Below are 24,438 nucleotides of genomic sequence, written 5' to 3' on the forward strand. Positions count from 1 at the left end.
AAGGCTACCTGACAGGGTTGCTTCATGATAACAAACAGTCATTCTCAATGTTTGAAGTGGAAGGCATTACTTCCTCAGGGTCTTTCGGGTTTTCTCTGTTTTTTGTTTTTTTCAACTGTGTGCTGCGCCCTCCCCCCCCCACCCCAATTCCAATGATTTCCCCCATAGATAAGAAATAATTGCTTGTTTCTTGAAGAATTTTTTAAAAAGGGCTATCCTAAGGCTGCGTTTCTCATATTTGGTATGAATATGACTAATGTCTATTCTAATCCTTGAGGCATTCTTAAGAAGAGGCAGCATACGAATTTTAAAAAGGCTTTAACCTTTTTCCTTTGCTCATTATGTAAATTCTATTTTTCAGCTTCCCTTTTCCCCCTACCATCAACCCTCCACGCTTACTCCTCTCCCCTTTATTTTTCTGAATGAGCTTTCTTCTCTTTTGTCTTTTTTCAGGATAGATGTTATTCTTCACATTCTTTCTGGGTGGAGGGGGATATACTAAGCCTATTAATATGTTTACCTTTTTACCTATTTAGAATATGGTGAAGGACAAGGAAAATAAAATGAGTAAGCGGTGCCTTCTGAATAATGCCATGGAGCTTATGGTAATGGCAGAGCCTTTTCTGAGCATTAAAGTGGTAATCTGACTGCATTGTTAGAGTAAATAGAGTATTCAGCCTTCTAATCTTTCATATGTAACAACAGCCCAAGTATATTAATTATAACTTGAGAAATCAATGTGAGCTTCTAACACACAGGTACCATTTTCCTAAAGGCAGGATGAGACAGTGTTAGCACAGAAATAAAATAATCCTCATAGTCACTGCTCACCTTTGCCCTCATTTTCATTCCTGGTTTTATTCAGGAGTGACTAAGCAGGTTAATGTCACAGAACTGCCTGTGATTATCTTTAGTTTAAACAACAGTGTCTGCCCAAGATAAATGCACGTGTGAGATAGATTTCACCCCTGAGAGCAGTTCATCTTTCCTTCTGCATGCCATTTTCCCTGTACTGCCCCTCAAATGGATTCTGAACATATAGATTACATTATCACATTAAATGAGGATGAGTAAACTTCAAAGGTTCAGAGTTAAGATGCACCTGGACTTTTAGATTCTGACTTGAAAGCGAGCTCACATTAACTGTTCCATAAAGCTGTGATGGAGACACCTAATGTCGTTGTCAAATTCCTCTGAGTAGTTTTTCAATGAGCCAAACCAAATGCAGGACTTCAGGGCTTGTGAGTTATTCTCTCTAAAGTGATGCTGCAAAGGAACATAACGATTGACAATTTTACTAAAATCATGTATTATAAAAGTGTATTTGTATCAGTACTCACAGCCAATTGTATACCTACCTAGTTGTAACCATTTAGTTATTACACAAGAAACAATGTGTGTAAATCGCAGTTTGGGGGCACATAGAAACAACACTATATACAAATTATAATTTGTATTCATTGGTTTATTCCTTTATTTATTCATTCAACAAATACACATGGGGCTTCCACTGCATCCAACCACCATGCAATCACATGAGTCCGTGAGGATATCTTTAGCCACCAGGCTGTGAGCTGAAATGACATGAGTCATTTCTGGGCCAAAGGTTTTAATTGCTGGTGCAAGACTCTCCAGAGCTCTCTTACTCTGCTGGGTGACGAAAGGTTCACACATCTCAAATGGTTCAGTTATAAGATCAGGAGGACTATTAGCCTGGGTTCTGAGTGTAGCCCTCACTAACCCACAGTGGATGTGTAGTCTGGGTGAAAAACAAATTTTTGTTGTGTTAAGCCATGGGATTTTGAGATTGATTTGTTATTGCAGCATAACCTCGTTTATCTTGGCTAGCTAATGGAGTAGTTAATGCCTAACTAGTAATCGTGATTATAAAAGTTTCCATGTATTAAGTTCATAGCAAAAATCCTGGAATATAGCCATTATTATCTGCATTGCAGAGATGAGGAAACTGAAGCTCAGAAGGTTAAGTACGTTACTCAAGGTTGCAGGGTTTATAAGCAGCAGAGAAAGGCACTGAACCAAAGCCCCGTGTCCATAAATGTTTCTCCTATACGCTAAGTATCATAATCAGAAGCTACACATACGAATGAAAAAGATCTTTTCCAATATTAGAAAGATAATTGCTAATTCATCTATGTAGTTCAAACTTGTACAGTATCCATAAAACAGAAATACCCCTGTTTACATGCATTCTACAAAATCTTCAAGATATTAATAGAACTTGCTCTATGGTCAAATAATTTTGTGAGGCTTTCTATACTATTTGTGTAAATAGTATGCATCCATTCAGATTCACTTAACTTCCCCTGTCTTCCAGCTGCTACTGTTGTCTTTTTAGCTATAGCTGCTACTACCTCATCCACCAGCATTACCAGCTCTCTTGGCAAGTGTCGGACTACACCAAGGCCTCCATTACTCCTGCTGCTGTGGAGTTAAGACACAGTTCACTGGTGTGTCAGCAAGACATATTGGTGCTTGCTAGAAATAGATTGCTACTGCATGGCAGCCACCGCTTGGGTGAGCCTGAAGCCCTCCCAATGGGCAAAGATACAGGTAGTATACAACAATTGGCCACAGACTTTATATGGAGAAGTACCTGTGATATGGATATGCATTGACTTCTCTGCAGCACAAATGGGCTATCTAGTTGGCTAATTAACTAGAATAAATGAAACTAAGGGATCAATGACTAGAGTGTCTAAGATGGAGCTAGGTAAAGGGATCTGTGGAAATCAGTAAAAACAGGCCAGCTCTGATAGCTTTAGAGATCAAAGAAGAATATCTCTAAAAAGATCACATTTGAGGGAAATACAGTAAGACTTTCCTTGATACTCAGTGCCCTCCAGTTGCTCACGACTGTAGCTTTTACCATAGAACCCTATTTCTTCTGATCTCAATATGGAACTAATCTATATTTATATGAAAAGCATCACCCTGCCAAAATTACATGTCTATTATAAGCCGTTCAAAAGTGTAATGTAAATGAATAGCTGTTGGGGGCAGATATACACTACAGCAGCAAAATGGTAGAGGAACTAGCTCTGAGCAAGAGAGCCCTTTGTTGCTTCCTGGGTCAGAGTCATCACCTCTGCCTGAGGAGTCTAATTCTTCAGTAGTGTCGGCATCTCTCATGAATGTGCCCATTCTGCCCAGCATACAGGCTTCTAAAAGCTTAGGGACACACTGGGAACTCTTGAGACAGCACGGGCCTATGTAAGGGTATAGCAAGACTGAAATGTTTGATGGGAGAAAGAAGGGCAAGGATAGTAACATTTGTGCTACCAGCAGTGTTTCCTGAAGCATTATTCCTTACAGTTGTTTTTCTAGGAAGTAGGGGTCCCTGAAAATATGATAGTAATGCTGAAGATAAAGTAGTGAAGTCCCCTTGGATGACATGGACTTGAATCCTGGCTGTGCAACTTACTCAGCAGATAACTCTGGGGAAATAATTTAACCTGTCTCAGTTCTCTCACCTGCAAACTGGGTGTAACAAACAATATCCACTCTACACATAAAGTTATTACAAGTTTTAATAAGACCGTGGTTCTTTCATTATTTGTATAATCTTGGGCAAGTCAATTAAATTTTCTGAGTCCCCTTTTCTTCATGTCATCTCTATATTAGAGGCTTAGTTCCAATAATCACCCTGATCCTTCCAGCTCTGATATTTGAGATCTATGCAAATGGAAGTGTTCACTGTGAAATGTCAGAGAAATGTAAATCTGATTATCCTTATAATTTATAATATTTGTATTAGTATTACTATTTTGAATGCAGCAGTCCTTAGGAACCAGCTTCCTCTAAGAAAAGAAAGAGTATGATCTTTGATATTCTCCACCTGGGACTGTTGTCCATGGCAGGGATGTGTCTCTGTAAAGGCCATTGCTAAGAAGCATGGAGCCCCTTTGCTCCTCCTGCTTGAAATTGATGCCCTTTCCTGCTCTAACCACCAGAGGGGAGACATCATCTGTTTCATGTTCTGATTTACACACAGGCGCTACCAAAGGCAAGTTTGAAATTAATGAACCCACACCCTCAGAAGTCAGAAGCAGCAGAATCATCAATTTCTCATTGATTTCTAGGCAGGAAGAGCAATGAAGACTCTGCCCTCTCACCTTCTCTTCTCTGCTCTCTTTGGAGGATGAATGGGGTACCGCAAAGGAAACCTGGTTTCCAAAGGGTCATAAAAGTGCTCCTGGAAGTCACCATGTTTTCATTCCTTTAAAATGATGATAAACTACTTATTAAGCCTTGGGCTATGGACTTGGCACTGAACTGTGTTCTTTTCTAGTATTTTCTTGTTTAATTCTCACAACAACTCCATGAGGTAAATATTAATCTTATGCCCAGGACATGAGGGCATATAAAAGGTAAATAACTGATAAATCAGTAAAATGGGGATTTCAATCTATATTTGACCCCAAAGTCTGAATTCTAAGCCAGCAGGTCTCAACTTTTTTGGTTGCAGGACTGCTTTACCTTATTAAAAATGACTAAGCGTCCCCAAAAGCTTTTGTTTGTGTTACGTCTGTGAATATTTATTGTATTAGAAATTCAAGCTGTGAACAACGTAAAGCATAAGAGTATAGAAGCAAACATTCCACAAGTCATTGGGTGATACCATCACATGTTACTTAGCCTCTGGAAAACTCCACTGTACACTCAAGAAAGAATGAGCGTAAAAGAGGCAAATGACATCTCAGTATAATTATGAAAATACTTTTGACTTTGCAGACCCCATAAGAGTTTTGGAGACCAACACAGGTTCCTAAGCCATACTCAGTAAACCACTGCTATAAACTGCTGCATTTTGCTGTTTCCTACTGCACACTATGCTAGCATGCCTTGCATGTCTAATGTAATGTTCAAGTTGACAAAAATATCTTCTACAAATCAGAGTATCTATAATTCTCAAATGTATTCTGTATAGTAAAGAATGCCCCTCTCTCTCCTTTGTATTTATTTATGTATTTATATTTTATATTTTTTATTTTTATTTTTTGAAACAGAGTCATGCTCTGTCATCTGGTCTGGTGTGCAGTGGTGCAGTCATGGCCCACTGAGGTCCCCATCTCCCAGGCTCAAGTGATCCTCCTACCTCAGTCTCCCAAGTAGCTGGAACAACAGGAACCCATCACCACACCTGGCTAATTTTTTTATTTTTTGTAGAGTCAGGGTCTCACCATGTTGCCCAGGCTGGTGTCCAACTCCTGGCATCAAGAAATTTTTCCACCTTGGTCACCCAAATCACTGGGATTACATGCATGAGCCACCATGCCTGGCCCTCTCTGTCTCTTTTAAATATAAGAGTTGAGTTAAAGTCTTTATATTTTTCTCTTCAAACAATAATTATGAAAACCCTATACAAATGAAAGGTGGTATTGTTATTGCCAACTCTTCATAACCCTTCCTCTTTACTTGTAGAGTTCTGAAAATCTAAATATTACCAGGTAACTTTGCATCATTGCATTCTGTACAAAGAGATGCTATTGGAAGTAGCTCATTTTTACCTTCAGGAAGTATTTATCCAATGCGTCTCATGTGCTCGTCATTGAGGTGGACCCCAGATTTACAATGATGAATGTAACCCAGTCTCTATGTTCAAGAAGCTCAAAGTCTGGAGGGAAGGATAAACAAATCAAATGTAATGTATAAAAACAATGTGACAAGATAGGGATATAGGGACACATCGGAAGGATACCTAATTAAGCTTTCAGTAATTAAAGACAATTAAAAGATATATACTAGTAATTTTACTGCTATATTTAAAATTTTCCAATTTTAAATTTCATTCCATTATTTAACTTGATGTCACTTTAAACATTGACTTCCAGTTTCTCCCTGCTATTTAAATGTTGAAGATTTCCTTTTTTACACGCTGACATATCACTTTGCATTTTCAAAGTCAAGTCTCATTGTTATTCCTTCTCTAGGTCCTTTTGTATCATTTCTCTGATATCTCTGGTATTCATAATATCTCCCAAATGAGTACCATCTGTGAATTATATCAGTGCGCTGTCTGTTCCCTATTCTGGCTTATGAATGAAGACGTTAAATCAGAACAGACATTGTAGGGCAGCTGCTTTCTGCCGCACCCCACCAGGAATCGTCTCAACATTTATGACACCTCTTCGCTGGCATTCATTACCTTTTGTTTATAGTCCTTCAGGTAGCTTTGAATCTCAGGTGATAAGGATGATGTTCAAGTGAATTTAAAGTTTTGTGATTAAAATTTGAATTGAGACATGGCATGCTTTCTGTTCAGTTCTGAGTTCTGAAAAGCAGTTATCTAACTTTCTCCCCTCTCCGTCTCTATCCCAAAATGACTTTAGTATTTGCTAATAAACTTTAAATCTGCATGTGGGGACTACTTTATCTCAGTGTACAGGATGATAAAATGGAAATTGGTGTCACATTCTGATGTGAGGTGAGAAACCATAATGCGGAATTTGAAAGGAATGTTATTTTAAAAATCTGCTAAAAGATTCTCAGCAAGTGCAAGAGGTGAGACCCTATTTCTACAAAAAAAAAAAAAAAAAGAAAGAAAAGAAAAAAGAAAGTCAGGCATGCTGGTGCCTACTCGTGGTCCTAACTACTCAAGACACTGAGGCAGGAGAATCACTTGAAATCCAGGAGTTCAAGGTTGCAATTAGCTAGGATCTCATCACCAGAGTCCAGCATGGGTGACAGAGTGAGACCTTGTCTCTTAAAAAAGAATGATTCTTAGCCCAGCACCCCAAGGAGGGTAGCAGTAGTTGGATTATTGGAGATTGCAGAGGAGTTTTGGAGGCAGCTGGTGTGTCATGAGTCTCACTCGTTTACTAAAGTGTAGGAGGGTTACTTCCACCTCCACCTCAAGCCAATAGAGAAGGAATTTAGGATGATTCAGAGAACTTGATAACTATCCTCTAAGTTTGTGGGATACTATATTGGGATCTTTCACCCACAACAACATCTGAAGACAAGAAGGGGTGACTGTGCTAGGCAGCTTGCTCCTCCAGAATGAATCTGAGCTAAGAATGTGAGGTCATGTGTAGGACATGCCCAAGAGAAAGCCACTTGGGCTCATTGTTGGTTTGTCCAAAACTGGTGAAGGGAGTTCAGCAGAAAGAAGCCAATAGCTCCACTCAATTTCTACTAACGAAGAATGAGAGGTAAATATTCAGCCAGAATAGAAATGCATTCCTTTAGGTCAAGGAAACTGCAGGTGCAGATGGGGTGGGAATGGTGCAATTCTGAAGAGCCCATGTGTATTAGTAAGCTTTTGCTGCAGAAAAACACACTTCAAGACTTAGCGGCTTAAAACAACTATTTAGCTCATGATTCTTTAGGTCACCAAGTTAGGTGGAGCTCAGCTGAGCAGCTCTTACAGTTTTGGCTGGCTCACACATGTGTTGTGGTGAGATGTGGGTCAGTTGAGGGGTCACCAGTCTAATGTAGCCTCATCTGGAATAGTCAGTCTCTGCCTCAAATGGTTTCTCATCCTCTAGCAGGCTGTTTTGGTGGCACCAAAGCAAATTTTAAAAGCATGAAAGTCTTCTTGTGGCTGGAATATCTTTGATTCCTTCACATTCTGTTGGCCGTGGCAAGTCACAAGGCCAAACCAGACTCAATGGGTAAGGAAATAGATTCCACCACTTGATAAGAGGATTGTAGTCTTTTTCTGCATCAGTCTGCATGTAACATGAACATGAGCATGGAGGTGCAGCATCCATTTTGTGACTATGAGATTATACACATGTTGAAGAAAGGCTCGTGCAGAGGGGGAAATATTGGGGAAATAGATGGAGTCTTAATCACATCATTGAGCCCCTACTATCCTGCCCTTTCTACCTACTCCCGTGCTTTTATTGCATGAGACAAGCAAATCTCTTTCCTGTTTAAGATATTATGTGTTAGGGCTTTCTGTTACTTGCAGTCAAATATATTCTTGACTGATGCAACACATTTTTATAGAAGATGAGCTAAACTGAGCTGTACAACTAAAGAGGGATGAAATAAAGAGAAGAGTCATAAAAGATGGATTAAGAATTATGTGACAGTGCTCGCTTTGGCAGCACATATACTAAAATTGGAACAATACAGAGAAGACTAGCATGGCCCCTTCGCAAGGATGACACGCAAACTCATGAAGCGTTCCACATTTTTAGAACTACGTGAAGAATGCAGAAGCCTCAGGAGCCGATGCGATCAACTGGAAGAAAGGGTATCAGCAATGGAAGATGAAATGAATGCAATGAGGCGAGAACGGAAGTTTATAGAAAAAAGAATAAAAAGAAATGAGCAAAGCCTACAAGAAATATGGGACTATGTGAAAAGACCAAATCTATGTCTGATTGGTGTACCTGAAAGTGACGGGGAGAATGGAACCAAGTTGGAAAACACTCTGCAGGATATTATCCAGGAGAACTTCCCCAGTCTAGCAAGGCAGGCCAACGTTGAGATTCAGGAAATACAGAGAATGCCACAAAGATACTCCTCGAGAAGAGCAACTCCAAGACACATAATTGTCAGATTCACCAAAGTTGAAATGAAGGAAAAAATGTTAAGGGCAGCCAGAGAGAAAGGTCGGGTTACCCTCAAAGGGAAGCCCATCAGACTAACAGCGGATCTCTCAGCAGAAACCTTACAAGCCAGAAGACAGTGGGGGCCAATATTCAACATTCTTAAAGAAAAGAATTTTCAACCCAGAATTTCATATCCAGCCAAACTAAGCTTCATAAGTGAAGGAGAAATAAAATACTTTACAGACAAGCAAATGCTGAGAGATTTTGTCACCACCAGGCCTGCCCTAAAAGAGCTCCTGAAGGAAGTGCTAAACATGGAAAGGAACAACCGGTACCAGCCGCTGCAAAATCAAGCCAAAATGTAAAGACCATCGAGACTAGGAAGAAACTGCATCAACTAACGAGCAAAATCACCAGCTAACATCATAATGACAGGATCAAATTCACACATAACACTATTAACTTTAAATGTAAATGGACTAAATGCTCCAATTAAAAGACACAGACTGGCAAATTGGATAAAGAGTCAAAACCCATCAGTGTGCTGTATTCAGGAAACCCATCTCACGTGCAGAGACACACATAGGCTCGAAATAAAAGGATGAAGGAAGATCTACCAAGCAAATGGAAAACAAAAAAAGGCAGGGGTTGCAATCCTAGTCTCTGATAAAACAGACTTTAAACAAACAAAGATCAAAAGAGACAAAGAAGGCCTTACATAATGGTAAAGGGATCAATTCAACAAGAAGAGCTAACTATCCTAAATATATATGCACCCAATACAGGAGCACCCAGATTCATAAAGCAAGTCCTGACTGACCTACAAAGAGACTTAGACTCCCACACATTAATAACGGGAGACTTTAACACCCCACTGTCAACATTAGACAGATCAACGAGACAGAAAGTCAACAAGGATACTCAGGAATTGAACTCAGCTCTGCACCAAGCGGACCTAATAGACACCTACAGAACTCTCCACCCCAAATCAACAGAATATACATTTTTTTCAGCACCACACCACACCTATTCCAAAATTGACCACATACTTGGAAGTAAAGCTCTCCTCAGCAAATGTAAAAGAACAGAAATTATAACAAACTATCTCTCAGACCACAGTGCAATCAAACTAGAACTCAGGATTAAGAATCTCACTCAAAGCCGCTCAACTACATGGAAACTGAACAACCTACTCCTGAATGACTACTGGTACATAACGAAATGAAGGCAGAAATAAAGATGTTCTTTGAAACCAACGAGAACAAAGACACAACATACCAGAATCTCTGGGATGCATTCAAAGCAGTGTGTAGAGGGAAATTTATAGCACTAAATGCCCACAAGAGAAAGCAGGAAAGATCCAAAATTGACACCCTAACACCACAACTAAAAGAACTAGAAAAGCAAGAGCAAACACATTCAAAAGGTAGCAGAAGGCAAGAAATAACTAAAATCAGAGCAGAACTGAAGGAAATAGAGACACAAAAAACCCTTCAAAAAATCAATGAATCCAGGAGCTGGTTTTTTGAAAGGATCAACAAAATTGATAGATTGCTAGCAAGACTAATAAAGAAAAAAAGAGAGAAGAATCAAATAGACACAATAAAAAATGATGAAGGGGATATCACCACCAATCCCACAGAAGTACAAACTACCATCAGAGAATACTACAAACACCTCTATGCAAATAAACTAGAAAATCTAGAAGAAATGGATAAATTCCTCGACACATATACTCTCCCAAGACTAAACCAGGAAGAAGTTGAATCTCTGAATAGACCAATAACAGGAGCTGAAATTGTGGCAATAATCAATAGTTTACCAACCAACAGGAGTCCAGGACCAGATGGATTCACAGCTGAATTCTACCAGAGGTACAAGGAGGAACTGGTACCATTCCTTCTGAAACTATTCCAATCAATAGAAAAAGAGGGAATCCTCCCTAACTCATTTTATGAGGCCAGCATCATTCTGATACCAAAGCCAGGCAGAGACACAACCAAAAAAGAGAATTTTAGACCAATATCCTTGATGAACATTGATGCAAAAATCCTCAATAAAATACTGGCAAAACGAATCCAGCAGCACATCAAAAAGCTTATCCACCATGATCAAGTGGGCTTCATCCCTGGAATGCAAGGCTGGTTCAATATACGCAAATCAATAAATGTCATCCAGCATATAAACAGAGCCAAAGACAAAAACCACATGATTATCTCAATAGATGCAGAAAAAGCCTTTGACAAAATTCAACAACCCTTCATGCTAAAAACTCTCAATAAATTAGGTATTGGTGGGACGTATTTCAAAATAATAAGAGCTATCTATGACCAACCCACAGCCAATATCATACTGAATGGGCAAAAACTGGAAGCATTCCCTTTGAAAACTGGCACAAGACAGGGATGCCCTCTCTCACCACTCTTATTCAACATAGTGTTGGAAGTTCTGGCCAGGGCAATTAGGCAGGAGAAGGAAATAAAGGGTATTCGATTAGGAAAAGAGGAAGTCAAATTGTCCCTGTTTGCAGACGACATGATTGTATATCTAGAAAACCCCACTGTCTCAGCCCAAAATCTCCTTAAGCTGATAAGCAACTTCAGCAAAGTCTCAGGATACAAAATCAATGTACAAAAATCACAAGCATTCTTATACACCAACAACAGACAAACAGAGAGCCAAATCATGAGTGAAGTCCCATTCACAATTGCTTCAAAGAGAATAAAATACCTAGGAATCCAACTTACAAGGGACATGAAGGACCTCTTTAAGGAGAACTACAAACCACTACTCGAGGAAATAAAAGAGGATACAAACAAATGGAAGAACATTCCATGCTCATGGGTAGGAAGAATCAGTATGGTGAAAATGGCCATACTGCCCAAGGTAATTTACAGATTCAATGCCATCCCCATAAAGCTACCAATGCCTTTCTTCACAGAATTGGAAAAAACTACTTTAAAGTTCATATGGAACCAAAAAAGAGCTTGTATTGCCAAGTCAATCCTAAGCCAAAAGAACAAAGCTGGAGGCATCACACTACCTGACTTCAAACTATACTACAAGGCTACAGTAACCAAAACAGCATGGTACTGGTACCAAAACAGAGATATAGATCAATGGAACAGAACAGAGCCCTCAGAAATAATGCCGCATATCTACAACTATCTGATCTTTGACAAACCTGAGAAAAACAAGCAATGGGGAAAGGATTCCCTATTTAATAAATGGTGCTGGGAAAACTGGCTAGCCATATGTAGAAGCTGAAACTGCATCTGTCCCTTACACCTTATACAAAAATCAATTCAAGATGGGTTAAAGATTTAAACATTAGACCTAAAACCATAAAAGCCCTAGAAGAAAACCTAGGCATTACCATTCAGGACATAGGCATGGGCAAGGACTTCATGTCTAAAACACCAAAAGCAATGCCAACAAAAGACAAAATTGACAAATGGGATCTAATTAAACTAAAGAGCTTCTGCACAGCAAAAGAAACTACCATCAGAGTGAACAGGCAACCTACAAAATGGGAGAAAATTTTTGCAACCTACTCATCTGACAAAGGGCTAATATCCAGAATCTACAATGAACTCAAACAAATTTACAAGAAAAAAACAAACAACCCCATCAAAAAGTGGGCGAAGGACATGAACAGACACTACTCAAAAGAAGACATTTATGCAGCCAAAAAACACATGAATAAATGCTCGTCATCACTGGCCATCAGAGAAATGCAAATCAAAACCACAATGAGATACCATCTCACACCAGTTAGAATGGCAATCATTAAAAAGTCAGGAAACAACAGGTGCTGGAGAGGATGTGGAGAAATAGGAACACTTTTACACTGTTGGTGGGACTGTAAACTAGTTCACCCATTATGGAAGTCAGTGTGGCGATTCCTCAGGGATCTAGAACTGGAAATACCATTTGACCCAGCCATCCCATTACTGGGTATATACCCAAAGGACTATAAATCATGCTGCTATAAAGATACATGCACACGTATGTTTATTGCAGCACTATTCACAATAGCAAAGACTTGGAACCAACCCAAATGTCCAACAATGATAGACTGGATTAAGAAAATGTGGCACATATACACCATGGAATACTATGCAGCCATAAAAAATGATGAGTTCATGTCCTTTGTAGGGACATGGATGAAATTGGAAATCATCATTCTCAGTAAACTATCGCAAGAACAAAAAACCAAACACCGCATATTCTCACTCATAGGTGGGATTTGAAAAATGAGATCACATGGACACAGGAAGGGGAATATCACACTCTGGGGACTGTTGTGGGGTGGGGGAAGGGGGGAGGGATAGCATTGGGAGATATACCTAATGCTAGATGACGAGTTAGTGGGTGCAGCGCACCAGCATGGCACATGTATACATATGTAACTAACTTGCACAATGTGCACAGGTACCCTAAAACTTAAAGTATAATATTAAAAAAAAAGAAATAAAAAAAAGAAATACAAACTTCCATCAGAGAATACTACAAACACCTCTGTGCAAATAAACTAGAAAATCTAGAAGAAACGGATAAATTCCTCGACACATATACTCTCCCAAGACTAAACCAGGAAGAAGTTGAATCTCTGAATAGACCAATAACAGGAGCTGAAATTGTGGCAATAATCAATAGCTTACCAACCAAAAAGAGTCCAGGACCAGATGGATTCACAGCCGAATTCTACCAGAGGTACAAGGAGGAACTGGTACCATTCCTTCTGAAACTATTCCAATCAATAGAAAAAGAGGGAATCCTCCCTAACTCATTTTATGAGGCCAGCATCATTCTGATACCAAAGCCGGGCAGAGACACAACAAAAAAAGAGAATTTTAGACCAATATCCTTGAAGAACATTGATGCAAAAATCCTCAATAAAATACTGCCAAATCGAATCCAGCAGCACATCAAAAAGCCTATCCACCATAATCAAGTGGGTTTCATCCCTGGGATGCAAGGCTGGTTCAATACATACAAATCAACAAATGTCATCCAGCATATAAACAGAGCCAAAGACAAAAACCACATGATTATCTCAATAGATGCAGAAAAGGCCTTTGACAAAATTCAACAACCCTTCATGCTAAAAACTCTCAATAAATTAGGTATTGATGGGACATATTTCAAAATGATAAGAGCTATCTATGACAAACCCACAGCCAATATCATACTGAATGGGCAAAAGCTGGAAGCATTCCCTTTGAAAACTGGCACAAGACAGGGATGCCCTCTCTCACCACTCTTATTCAACATATTTTTGGAAGTTCTGGCCAGGGCAATTAGGCAGGAGAAGGAAATAAAGGGTATTCGATTAGGAAAAGAGGAAGTCAAATTGTCCCTGTTTGCAGATGACATGATTGTATATCTAGAAAACCCCACTGTCTCAGCCCAAAATCTCCTTAAGCTGATAAGCAACTTCGGCAAAGTCTCAGGATACAAAATCAATGTGCAAAAATCACAAGCATTCCTATACACCAGCAACAGACAAACAGAGAGCCAAATCATGAGTGAAGTCCCATTCACAATTGCTTCAAAGAGAATAAAATACCTAGGAATCCAACTTACAAGGGATGTGAAGGACCTCTTCAAGGAGAACTACAAACCACTGCTCAAGGAAATAAAAGAGGATACAAACAAATGAAAGAACATTCCATGCTCATGGGTAGGAAGAATCAATATCAGATTCAATGCCATCCCCATAAAGCTACCAATGCCTTTCTTCACAGAATTGGAAAAAACTACTTTAAAGTTCATATGGAACCAAAAAAGAGCCCGTATCACCAAGTCAATCCTAAGCCAAAAGAACAAAGCTGGAGGCCTCACACTACCTGACTTCAAACTATACTACAAGGCTACAGTAACCAAAACAGCATGGTACTAGTACCAAAACAGAGATATAGATCAGTGGAACAGAACAGAGCCCTCAGAAATAATGCCGCATATCTACAACTATCTGATCTTTGACAAACCTGAGAAAAACAAGCAATGGGGAAAGGATTCCCTATTTAATAAATGGTGCTGGGAAAACTGACTAGCCTTATGTAGAAAGCTGAAACTGGATCCCTTCCTTATACCTTATACAAAAATTAATTCAAGATGGATTAAAGACTTACATGTTAGACCTAAAACCATAAAAACCCTAGAAGAAAACCTAGGCATTACCATTCAGGACATAGGCATGGGCAAGGACTTCATGCCTAAAACACCAAAAGCAATGGCAACAAAAGACAAAAGTGACAAATGGGATCTAATTAAACTAAAGAGCTTCTGCACAGCCAAAGAAACTACCATCAGAGTGAACAGGCAACCTACAAAATGGGAGAAAATTTTTGCAACCTACTCATCTGACAAAGGGCTAATATCCTGAATCTACAATGAACTCAAACAAATTTACAAGAAAAAAACAAACAACCCCATCAAAAAGTGGGTGAAGGACATGAACAGACACTTCTCAAAAGAAGACATTTATGCAGCCAAAAAACACATGAAAAAATGCTCACCAGCACTGGCCATCAGAGAAATGCAAATCAAAACCACAATGAGATACCATCTCACACCAGTTAGAATGGCAATCATTAAAAAGTCAGGAAACAACAGGTGCTGGAGAGGATGTGGAGAAATAGGAACACTTTTACACTGTTGGTGAGACTGTAAACTAGTTCAACCATTGTGGAAGTCAGTGTGGCGATTCCTCAGGGATCTAGAACTAGAAATACCATTTGACCCAGCCATCCCATTACTGGGTATATGCCCAAAGGACTATAAATCATGCTGCTATAAAGACACATGCACACGTATGTTCATTGTGGCATTACTCACAATAGCAAAGACTTGGAACCAACCCAAATGTCCAACAATCATAGACTGGATTAAGAAAATGTGGCGCATATACACCATGGAATACTATGCAGCCATAAAAAATGATGAGTTCATGTCCTTGTAGGGACATGGATGAAATTGGAAATCATCATTCTCAGTAAACTATCGCAAGAACAAAAAACCAAACACCGCATATTCTCACTCATAGGTGGGAATTGAACAGTGAGATCACATGGACACAGGAAGGGGAACATCACACTCTGGGGACTGTTGTGGGGTGGGGCGGAGGGGGGAGGGGGGAAGGATAGCATTGGGAGATATACCTAATGCTAGATGACTAGTTAGTGGGTGCAGCACACCAGCATGGCACATGTATACATATGTAACTAACCTGCGCAATGTGCACATGTACCCTAAAACTTAAAGTATTATAATAATAAAATAAATAAATAAAAAAGAAAAAAAAAGATTTGCCTCATGTCAAAACAAAACAAAAAAAGAATTATGTGACAAAACAACAAAGCAAATAGAATTTTTCTGGTCAGAAAATAAAGTGCAGAACTTGGAGAGAGAATTTAGCAAAATTGTGTGAATAGTTAGTGTGCAAAAAATAGATCAATCTTAATTCTTTTAATGGAAAGAACCAAACAAGAACAAAGATTACTCTGTAAGATGGTTAGATGAATGAATTTATCTTTGATGAGAACAATGTAAGCATTGAAATTCTGTCTTAGCATGGCTCTGAATCTCCTTTTCTAGAAATCTTGATGAATGGAAAAACATCTTTTCTACCTAGGATTAGACCTATTTTTATCTTTGTTTTTTTGAACATTAGTAATGAGGCAGATTTTTATTTAAAGCCTAGCTATTAGAATACTGTTGCCTGAATAGCTATGGTAGATATAGAATGTAGTGATATCTGAAGTTTACATACATAAGCAAGAAAGTGGAAGCTCAGCTCACAAAGAGATATTTGATCCTCCATCAAAAGAAAAGCTAAAATCGCATGCTCAGTAGTAACCTAATGGGTTTATTTGGACAAAACTCTCACTCTCTGACAGAAAAAGACCTGGATAGGAAATTGTCTTTGCACACACCAAATTCTGGCTTAATTCTCCTTCCTATACAACTGTACCTCAGCTAAAAAAAAAATAAAATAAAAAAATTCTGCCTTGAAAAAACTCAAGAACCTGGACTACTAAAAATAAAAAGGAAATTTTAATGTAGTAAACAAATTTAGTGAGCACCATGTGTATTTTCTGTTATTAATGAAGACATGATACATTTTTAAAGTATGCATTTTTAAAGACAAAAAAAAAAAACAAATCTAGAAGGAGTCTTGACTAGAGAAAATTCAGCCCAACTTTTATCCCTCTCAATCAGAAGTGGGTCTTGGCACCAATCAGCAGCCTCTCCTCCAGCACACAAAAGCACTGCCATTTGCCTTGCAAGCAGAACATAAAACACATACCTTAGCTGTTTGTTGAATTCGAACATTAAGCAGAATCACTGCAGATCACATTTTGATGGGTTACTTCAATACCCACCTGGTCTAGTTCAAAATATCTGTCTGTACATCCAGTTTATACATATTCTGCAGGTATATTGAACAATATGCCATCTATTGTCCCATTATTTATTTTTACATGGTAGTTCTTGTTGCCCAAGCAAACATTAAGATTATAAAGAGCTCTCTTGAAGGAAATTTTCAGGTGAAGGTACTTTAATAAGAAACCTTAAAAGTTAAACAAATCTAGTTCTTTTTTACTAAACTGGTGGGATAAAAGCAGAATGGCTATTCTGAAGAGCAGCTTCATTTGTTTCCTCACGGGAAAAGACCAAACTTTTCTGGACCGCTTTATTTAAAAACAGTCAATTAAAAAAAAATAAAATGTACACCTTGGGATATTATAAAACTTGAAATAATGGCAGGTATTATGGAATGGAAAGCAGAGGTTTTTGTGGTTTTTTTTTTCCAAAAAAGGAAACTATAGCAGATTTTCAGGGAGAAACAAACAAAACATACCAGAACATACCAGAACACTATGCAGACTCTATAGTGCAGAACACCACACAAAAATGAGTTCTACATTGGTAATATCATGAGAGTAACGGGGGGCTTATACTTCAGAGAAGAGGAAAGGCTGCAGGTGTAGGTTTACTACAGACATGATATTTAGCAACATAAAAATGATACCTTCCAGCTGAGTGCGGTGGCTCACGCCTGTAGTTCCAGCGCTTTGGGAGGCCGAAGTGGGTGGATCACCTGAGGTCAGGAGTTCGAGACCAGCCTGACCAATATGGTGAAACCCCGTCGCTACTAAAAACACAAAAAAATTAGCCAGGCATGTTGGTGGGGGCCTGTAATCCTAGCTATTCCAGAGGCTGAGGCAGGAGAATCGCTTGAACCAAGGAGGCAGAGGTTGCAGTAAGCCGAGATCATGCTATTGCACTCCAGCCTGGGCGACAGAATGAGAATCCATCTAAACAAAAAACAAACAAACAAACAAACAAAACCAAAAAACCTTCCAAAGGGTTCCCTGCATGGGGCAAAATTTGTTTTTCACTGCTAAGCATAGGAAGGATTAAGAAAGTGGAACAAATTCCTTTGTAACTATAGCATCTCTCATATTTGAATGGCAAGCATGTTCAATCTGTTGCTGCATGTTAAGAAAATATTGAGGATATATATGAATAAAGCAAAACAAGAAAAAAGGTTAAATTATGAGCTTTAAAAATAAAAATCTGTTTTTAAGCCAAGTAGGTGTGATTCTGATAATTATTACATATGACATAACCCATAGAAAGCAAGGCCAAGAAAAAAAAACTTCATATTGTTCAGTTCTTGGACTTGATATTGTCCTAGGAAAAACAATGATAATTCAACAAATGCATCACACATACAACTAAAAAGTCTCCTTCTGGTTTCAGATAAATTTAAACAACAATCTTCCTAGGCTATTTTTTCTACTGTGTCTAATAAACTTTCTACATGCAGGGCCAGTGTAAATCCCTCCACCCTTTCAAACACTAGATCTGAACATCCAGGAACATTTTGCAATGCAAAGTGCTTTGAGAAAGAGATGGATTCTGTAGTGCCAGTGGCATAACTGATTGAGGAAGCTGGGAAGAGATTAACACTGATGGGAGCCAGTCAGGCAATGGTGGTTTGTTTCTCCTTGGGTGTTCCTCCATCAGCTGCATGATCAGTTCATAGAGGGCTCTGCAGATCTTTGCATAGCCCTCTCCTGTAAGATGAAGAGAATCAAATATATCATGGCAGGAGATGGCACTGTCAGGGTGCATGAAGCCCCCGTCTGTATGCAGGGCCTACACATGGGCAAGCTTCAGCAAGGAAACCTTGAGAAGCTGGTTCACCTTTTGCCTCAAAGGGTTGGGCTTCTCACCTCAAGGTAACACATCCAATACAAGAATTTTGCCTTGTGGCTGCCTTATGTTGATAAATTGGTAGAGTGAATGATGGCCTTGATCCTACCTTCTAACTCTACTGCTGTATTTTCATGGTTGTTTGTTTCTACCCAGAGAACAATGACCTTAGGTTTAATATTCTCCAGTTCTCTACTCTTTATTTTCTATAAAACATGTCTTGTATCTTCCTCAGTTCTAAAATTCAGTGCGTGAAATGGGGAAAAAAGCTCTCGCCATATCTCGTGTTGCTGCATTAACTGCACCATGGGGTCTCCCACAAACAGAACGTTAGGCTTTTTGTCTTTACCATCCAGGACAAATCTGTTGTGCTGAGATATCCATCTGTCGTCTCCTTGAATATCTTCCACTGCATGTGGAATAGCTGCTATGTTTGAGTCGGCTTGGTTCACTCTACACTCACGTAGAGAGTCCATGGAGGCCTTACAGGGTTGCAGCATTGACGGGTGGTGCGTCTGCCACTCGCTCAGTCCCTGCGGCCCTCCTCCGGCGCCGCCCTCCTTGGGCCCCAGCACCAGCAGCAACCTAGAGATATTTTTATCCCAAAGAAAAAGAATTTAGGTAACTTCTTTTTGGTATTTGTCAGCCCTAGATTTCTTTAACAAATTCTTAATTATGCACATAAGAAATAGATACATATATAAAGCAAACGTGATTCCTTCAATAACTTGAGGTAAGCATTTGAGAAGCAAGAGCATATCCTCTAGAATGCTGTGCTAGTAGCTTATGCTTCTATTTCTCTCCACTCAGAGTCAGGATCTTGACTTCATGACTCCCCATATGTCTCACACTTAGCTTTATTCAATAAGGGAATCTCTTTTTCTTACAGTGATTCAGTGTTTTTCTGTATCTCCTTCGTAATAGAAAAGTGATTCATTTCACAATCAACTGTCATAGATTTTATAATTAACATTTTAAATCTTGTATAAATTTTGTTATAGAGCGTTTTCATCAGTTTGTGGGATCTATTGTCATCATTTCCTTCATTTGCTCCAGTTTCTATGTACCACCTGAAGAACCCACCATACTTTCTTCAGTCCAGAATATCCAGGTTTAGTTATTGCAAATAGTGTACTCATAATACAGGTGATTCTTTCAGTCTTTGAAATATATTCTCCTTTTGTAACTTGCAGCATACCCAGCAAATCAGTCTTATTAAGACAGAATACTATATAGGGGCTATTTATCCTGGTTTAGCCCAATTTGAACATCAAAATCAAGACTAAAGACTATACTAGTGATGTAGTGTCCATAAAGCTCAGTCAATTGCCCAGAGGATTTACAGACAACAGCAGAATTTGAGAATGACTGAAATCTATACTAAAGGATAAAAACTATGTATGTTTTAAAGTATATCCTTTTTTCCTTTTTCTTTTTTTTTCAAGAGACAGGTTCTTTCACTTTGTCATCTAGTTTGAACCGTAGTGGTGTGATCATAGCTCACTGCAGCTTCAAACTCTTGGGCTCAAGTGATCCTCCTGCCTCAGTTCCCCTAGTAGTTGGGACTATAGGAGCATGCCACCATGCCTGGTTAATTTTTGTGTTTTGTGTTTTTTCGTAGAAATGGGATCTTGTTATGTTGCCCAGGCTGATCTCAAACTCTTGGGTTCCAGCAGTCCTCCTGCCTCAACCTCCCAAAGGGCTGGGGATTACAGACATGAACCACCATGCCTGTTTGGCAAGTTCTTATATTTAAAAGAAAACTGTTTTTCTGCTCACAACGCTTTTGATACAAAAGGCATGGGAATTTTTCTTCTTGTACCAACCAGTTCTCTAACTTCCCAGACACAAACTCAGTGTCCTATAGCTTAATTCTGACACTGACTATGCATAGTTAAGACAGACCTCATAGGTTAAGGCTTCAGTCCCAGAATGCTGCCCTACTGCCAGTCACAAGTACTGGTTGCCTAGGGTACCCACACTTCTGTCCAACTTAGCTACAAATCAAGGGTTCCCGTAATCCTCCCCCCAGGTTCAATAATTTGTTATAACAGCTCACAGAACTCAGGGAAACACTTTACTTAACATTTTTATTACAAAGGGTATTATAAAGGCTATAAATCAACAGCCAGATGAAGAGGTGTATGGGGTCAGGTCCAGAAGGGTCCTGAATACAGAAACTTCTGTTCCCATGGATTGGGGTATACTACCCTTCTGACACGTGGGTGCATTCGCCAACCTAGAAGGTCTCCAAATTCCAGCATTTAGGGATTTTTCTGGAGGCTTTATTGTATCGGTATGATTATTAACTCAATCTTCAGTTCCTCTTTCCTCCCCATACGATAGGGAATGGGGCTGACAGTTTCAAGTTTCTAATCCTGGTTTGGTCTTTCTGATGACCACCTCTTATCCTGAAGTTATTTATGAGCACGCTAAGAGTCATCTCATTAGAACAAGAGATTCTAATATCACCCAAAAAATTCCAAGGGATTTAGGAGCTCTGTGTGACATTTTTGTCAACCCTATCACTCAGGAAATTGCAGGGGTTTTAGAAGCTTTGTGTCAGAACAAGGGACATAGACCAAATATATATTTCTTATGGTGTCACAATATTCAATAAATTATAAATAAGACACTTTGTGTCTGACAGTAAAATACAGTTTCTCCTCAATAAGAAATTAGATCTATGGGAATACTACCATACCCATTTGGATTTTTCTTGTAGCGTGTTCTATGACATTCCCATCAGTTGACATGAGAAATGTCTATATGGTACCTTGCTTCAGGACCCTAATTACTAAGTATGATTTATCTCTAGTCTTTGATAATGCTTTTTCTCAAAGAATAGTCTCTAAATGCTAAGTCATCTTCAATAACCTTTTTTTGGGGGGGCTTAGCTTCCCATCTTTCCTAAGCACTCAGGAAGATGCTGGCTCGAAGAGAGTTGAATTTACCATGAAGCTAAGAAAGTGAAACTTTGGAAATCTTCAATTGCACCAGCCCCTTTCCAAGGTTCTGTAAATGTGTAAAATTTGCAAAAATGAAATAACAACCACAATTACTGAAGGCCATAGTTTCTTTCCACTCCACTCTCCACTCTGTCATACTTTCCTTCAAGTCAGATACTGTTGATGTAGCTGCAGGTAATTTGGGAATCTGACTAAGGGAAAATGGAATTAATCATACATCAATTTGTGTTTAGTGGATGTATTTGTGTAGCTCAGTTCCCTCTGTGTGAAGTCAAGTTATTGCTCGTCTTTCTATTGATGAAACAGCTTCCAGGCATACTCCCACCATTCATTACACTAACTCACTTAGCTTCATGACACCAAGGTGCAGGGCCAAGGGCCATATCATCATGACATGAGCATGTCCAGTGGCACAGGAAGAATGTGGGGTCCTGGAGGGGTAACAGGTTGCAACTGTGTGGAACCAGGAACTGCTCCGTGGAAAATCTATCATTAGCAGACATGTAATATTGAAAAGGGGGCATTCACTTCTCATTAATGTCTGATCAGAATAGAATTTCTCTCCTGTCAGGAATATATTCATTATAATATGATATTTGCAATCACAAATGTTATGAAGATTTTTTTTTGATGGTGACAGTAAGAAAGAGAATTTATCACATACCAGTATTACAAATAGTGGGTACATCTGTAATAGCTCATATATAACAGAACATGATAATAATTTTCTTAAATTTGTGAGATAGTACCAGTAATTAGTGTTAAAGATAAAATATCTAAATTATTAACAATAAAACAGATATTAATCAATATTGCTGAAATACTGATTGTTTTTTATTTTCCCTAGAAATTACTGCATTTCAAAACTATAGTTATTTGAAGAAACAATAAGAGAATATATTGTAGCCAAGAATATTATAGAGCTATGTCAGGCAGTTGAGTAATATAAACATTGTTATTTTTTGTGATGTTTGTGGTACTTGTCAGCTGTTAAAAATCTATTGTTTGTTGGATTTCTATTCTCATTCTAAATAGTCATTCTAATTTTTAAGTTATTATTTATAATTTTAGGTGCTTTTATTTTTTTAAAAAAGAAGACTCCCTAAATTGTAAAGTTTCAGAATCACAGAAATTTAAATCCATTCTAACAGGAGTTTTTTCCTCTCTCTTTCTTTCTCTCTCTCTCTCACACACACATATAGTTTAATGCACTTGACCTCTGTGCTGTTTGCAATATATACAATGTATACAATGTATATATTGCAGGGATGTAAAATATATATATACACATATAATATGCTGCAAAGAAGGACTATATATAGATTAATAGGTATCTATGTGATACATCATATCTACATATAGATATCTAGATGTAGATAGATATAGTTAGATACAGATATACACATAGAAGCACTATATATATATGTATATGTGTGTATATATATATATATACACAGTCAAATCTGGCTTCTTGATATTTTAGTTTAGAAAGGGACATTTCAAAACTCTTTCTGATGTAATAGTCGCTTATTGGGGGAAGAGGAGGTGGTGTCTGAGTTGATAAGAGAAAATTGCACTCTTCCATGAGCTTCCATTTTAGCAAGAGGTGTTAACCATTTCACATGAATTATGAATTATTATGTTAGTGACATTGAAAGCAATCTCCTCCTATATGATTTTTTCTTCTTCCTCCTCCTCGTCTACCACTGCCACCACCTTTAATAAATCTTATACATTTAGTTTTCATTTCACCAAACAGAAAGAGATCAGGAAAATGAATGCGTCAGAAGGAGTACTTTCAGACACAAGAGATCAATCTGCCTTCCAGGTAGGGCTGCTCTTCCTGGGAGCCAGAGGGTGGCACAGAGCAAATAGCAGATGTAGAACCCACGATTCAGATTAGGAGACTGTTGATGCCAAATGGCAGGTGGCTGGTTGGGGGTTGGAGGAAGTTCTTTTACCAGGGAAGAATATAGACAGGCATAAAGTTTTGATAGGCCTAAGGACACAGCCCAGGTACTTGAGACACAACTAGAGTCTAAATTAGAGATTGCAGAGGGGATGCAGGATGAGTCCATTGCAAACACTCAGAGACGTGGGTTCAGGGAGTCCTACATCCAAACCAGAAATGGATGCAGGACCATGGATGTAAAGCCAATGTCAAGCATTTCTAGGGCATGAATGGCTTTCAGGACAACGTTCCCAGACAGTGCCCTGAAAATGGTAGAGCAACTGCTCCAAACTCAATGTTCCCTATTTTGAAGGATTGGATTTAGCTCTTCATTGGGCATAACAGCATGAACTCTAGGGAATCAGGTTCTTTTTTTTTTTATGATACAGTGTTTTTCTTTTTTTTATTATTATATTTTAAGTTTTAAGGTACATGTGCACAACATGCAGGTTTGTTACACATATATACATGTGCCATGTTGGTGTGCTGCACCCATTAACTCATCATTTAACATTAGGTATACCTCCTAATGCTATCCCTCCTCCCTCCCCGCACCCCACAACAGGCCCCAGTGTGTGATGTTCCCCTTCCTGTGTCTAATGGTTCCAGGATTAGATACAGATGACATTCTCATCAAGGAAAAATTCCAGTTTCACATAGGTATCACTATAACTCTCTTCTCATACTTTAAGGAGGCAGGTGGCATATTTGGAAGGAGAGGAAAGATTCGAGGCTTCAGGTTGCAATCTTCTTTCCCAGGATG

The 24,438-nt window shown here is 38.8% G+C and overlaps 1 long non-coding RNA gene, 1 other non-coding gene and 1 pseudogene across 2 annotated transcripts in view; 1 reads left to right on the top strand and 2 right to left on the bottom strand.

Annotated features, from left to right (window-relative positions):
• Positions 1 to 24,438, bottom strand: part of LOC134728452 (uncharacterized) — a 617,625-nt gene that overhangs the window by 69,672 nt on the left and 523,515 nt on the right. The window lies entirely within an intron of this gene.
• Positions 4,910 to 24,438, bottom strand: part of LOC100971563 (platelet-activating factor acetylhydrolase IB subunit alpha2-like) — a 35,742-nt pseudogene continuing 16,213 nt past the window's right edge.
• Positions 8,060 to 8,166, top strand: LOC112436866 (U6 spliceosomal RNA). Its single transcript, XR_003025541.3, has one exon. It is a non-coding gene; the product is annotated as a U6 spliceosomal RNA (small nuclear RNA).

Source organism: Pan paniscus, chromosome 10 (assembly GCF_029289425.2).
Source record: "Pan paniscus chromosome 10, NHGRI_mPanPan1-v2.0_pri, whole genome shotgun sequence".
Classification (NCBI taxonomy): Eukaryota; Metazoa; Chordata; class Mammalia; order Primates; family Hominidae; genus Pan; species Pan paniscus.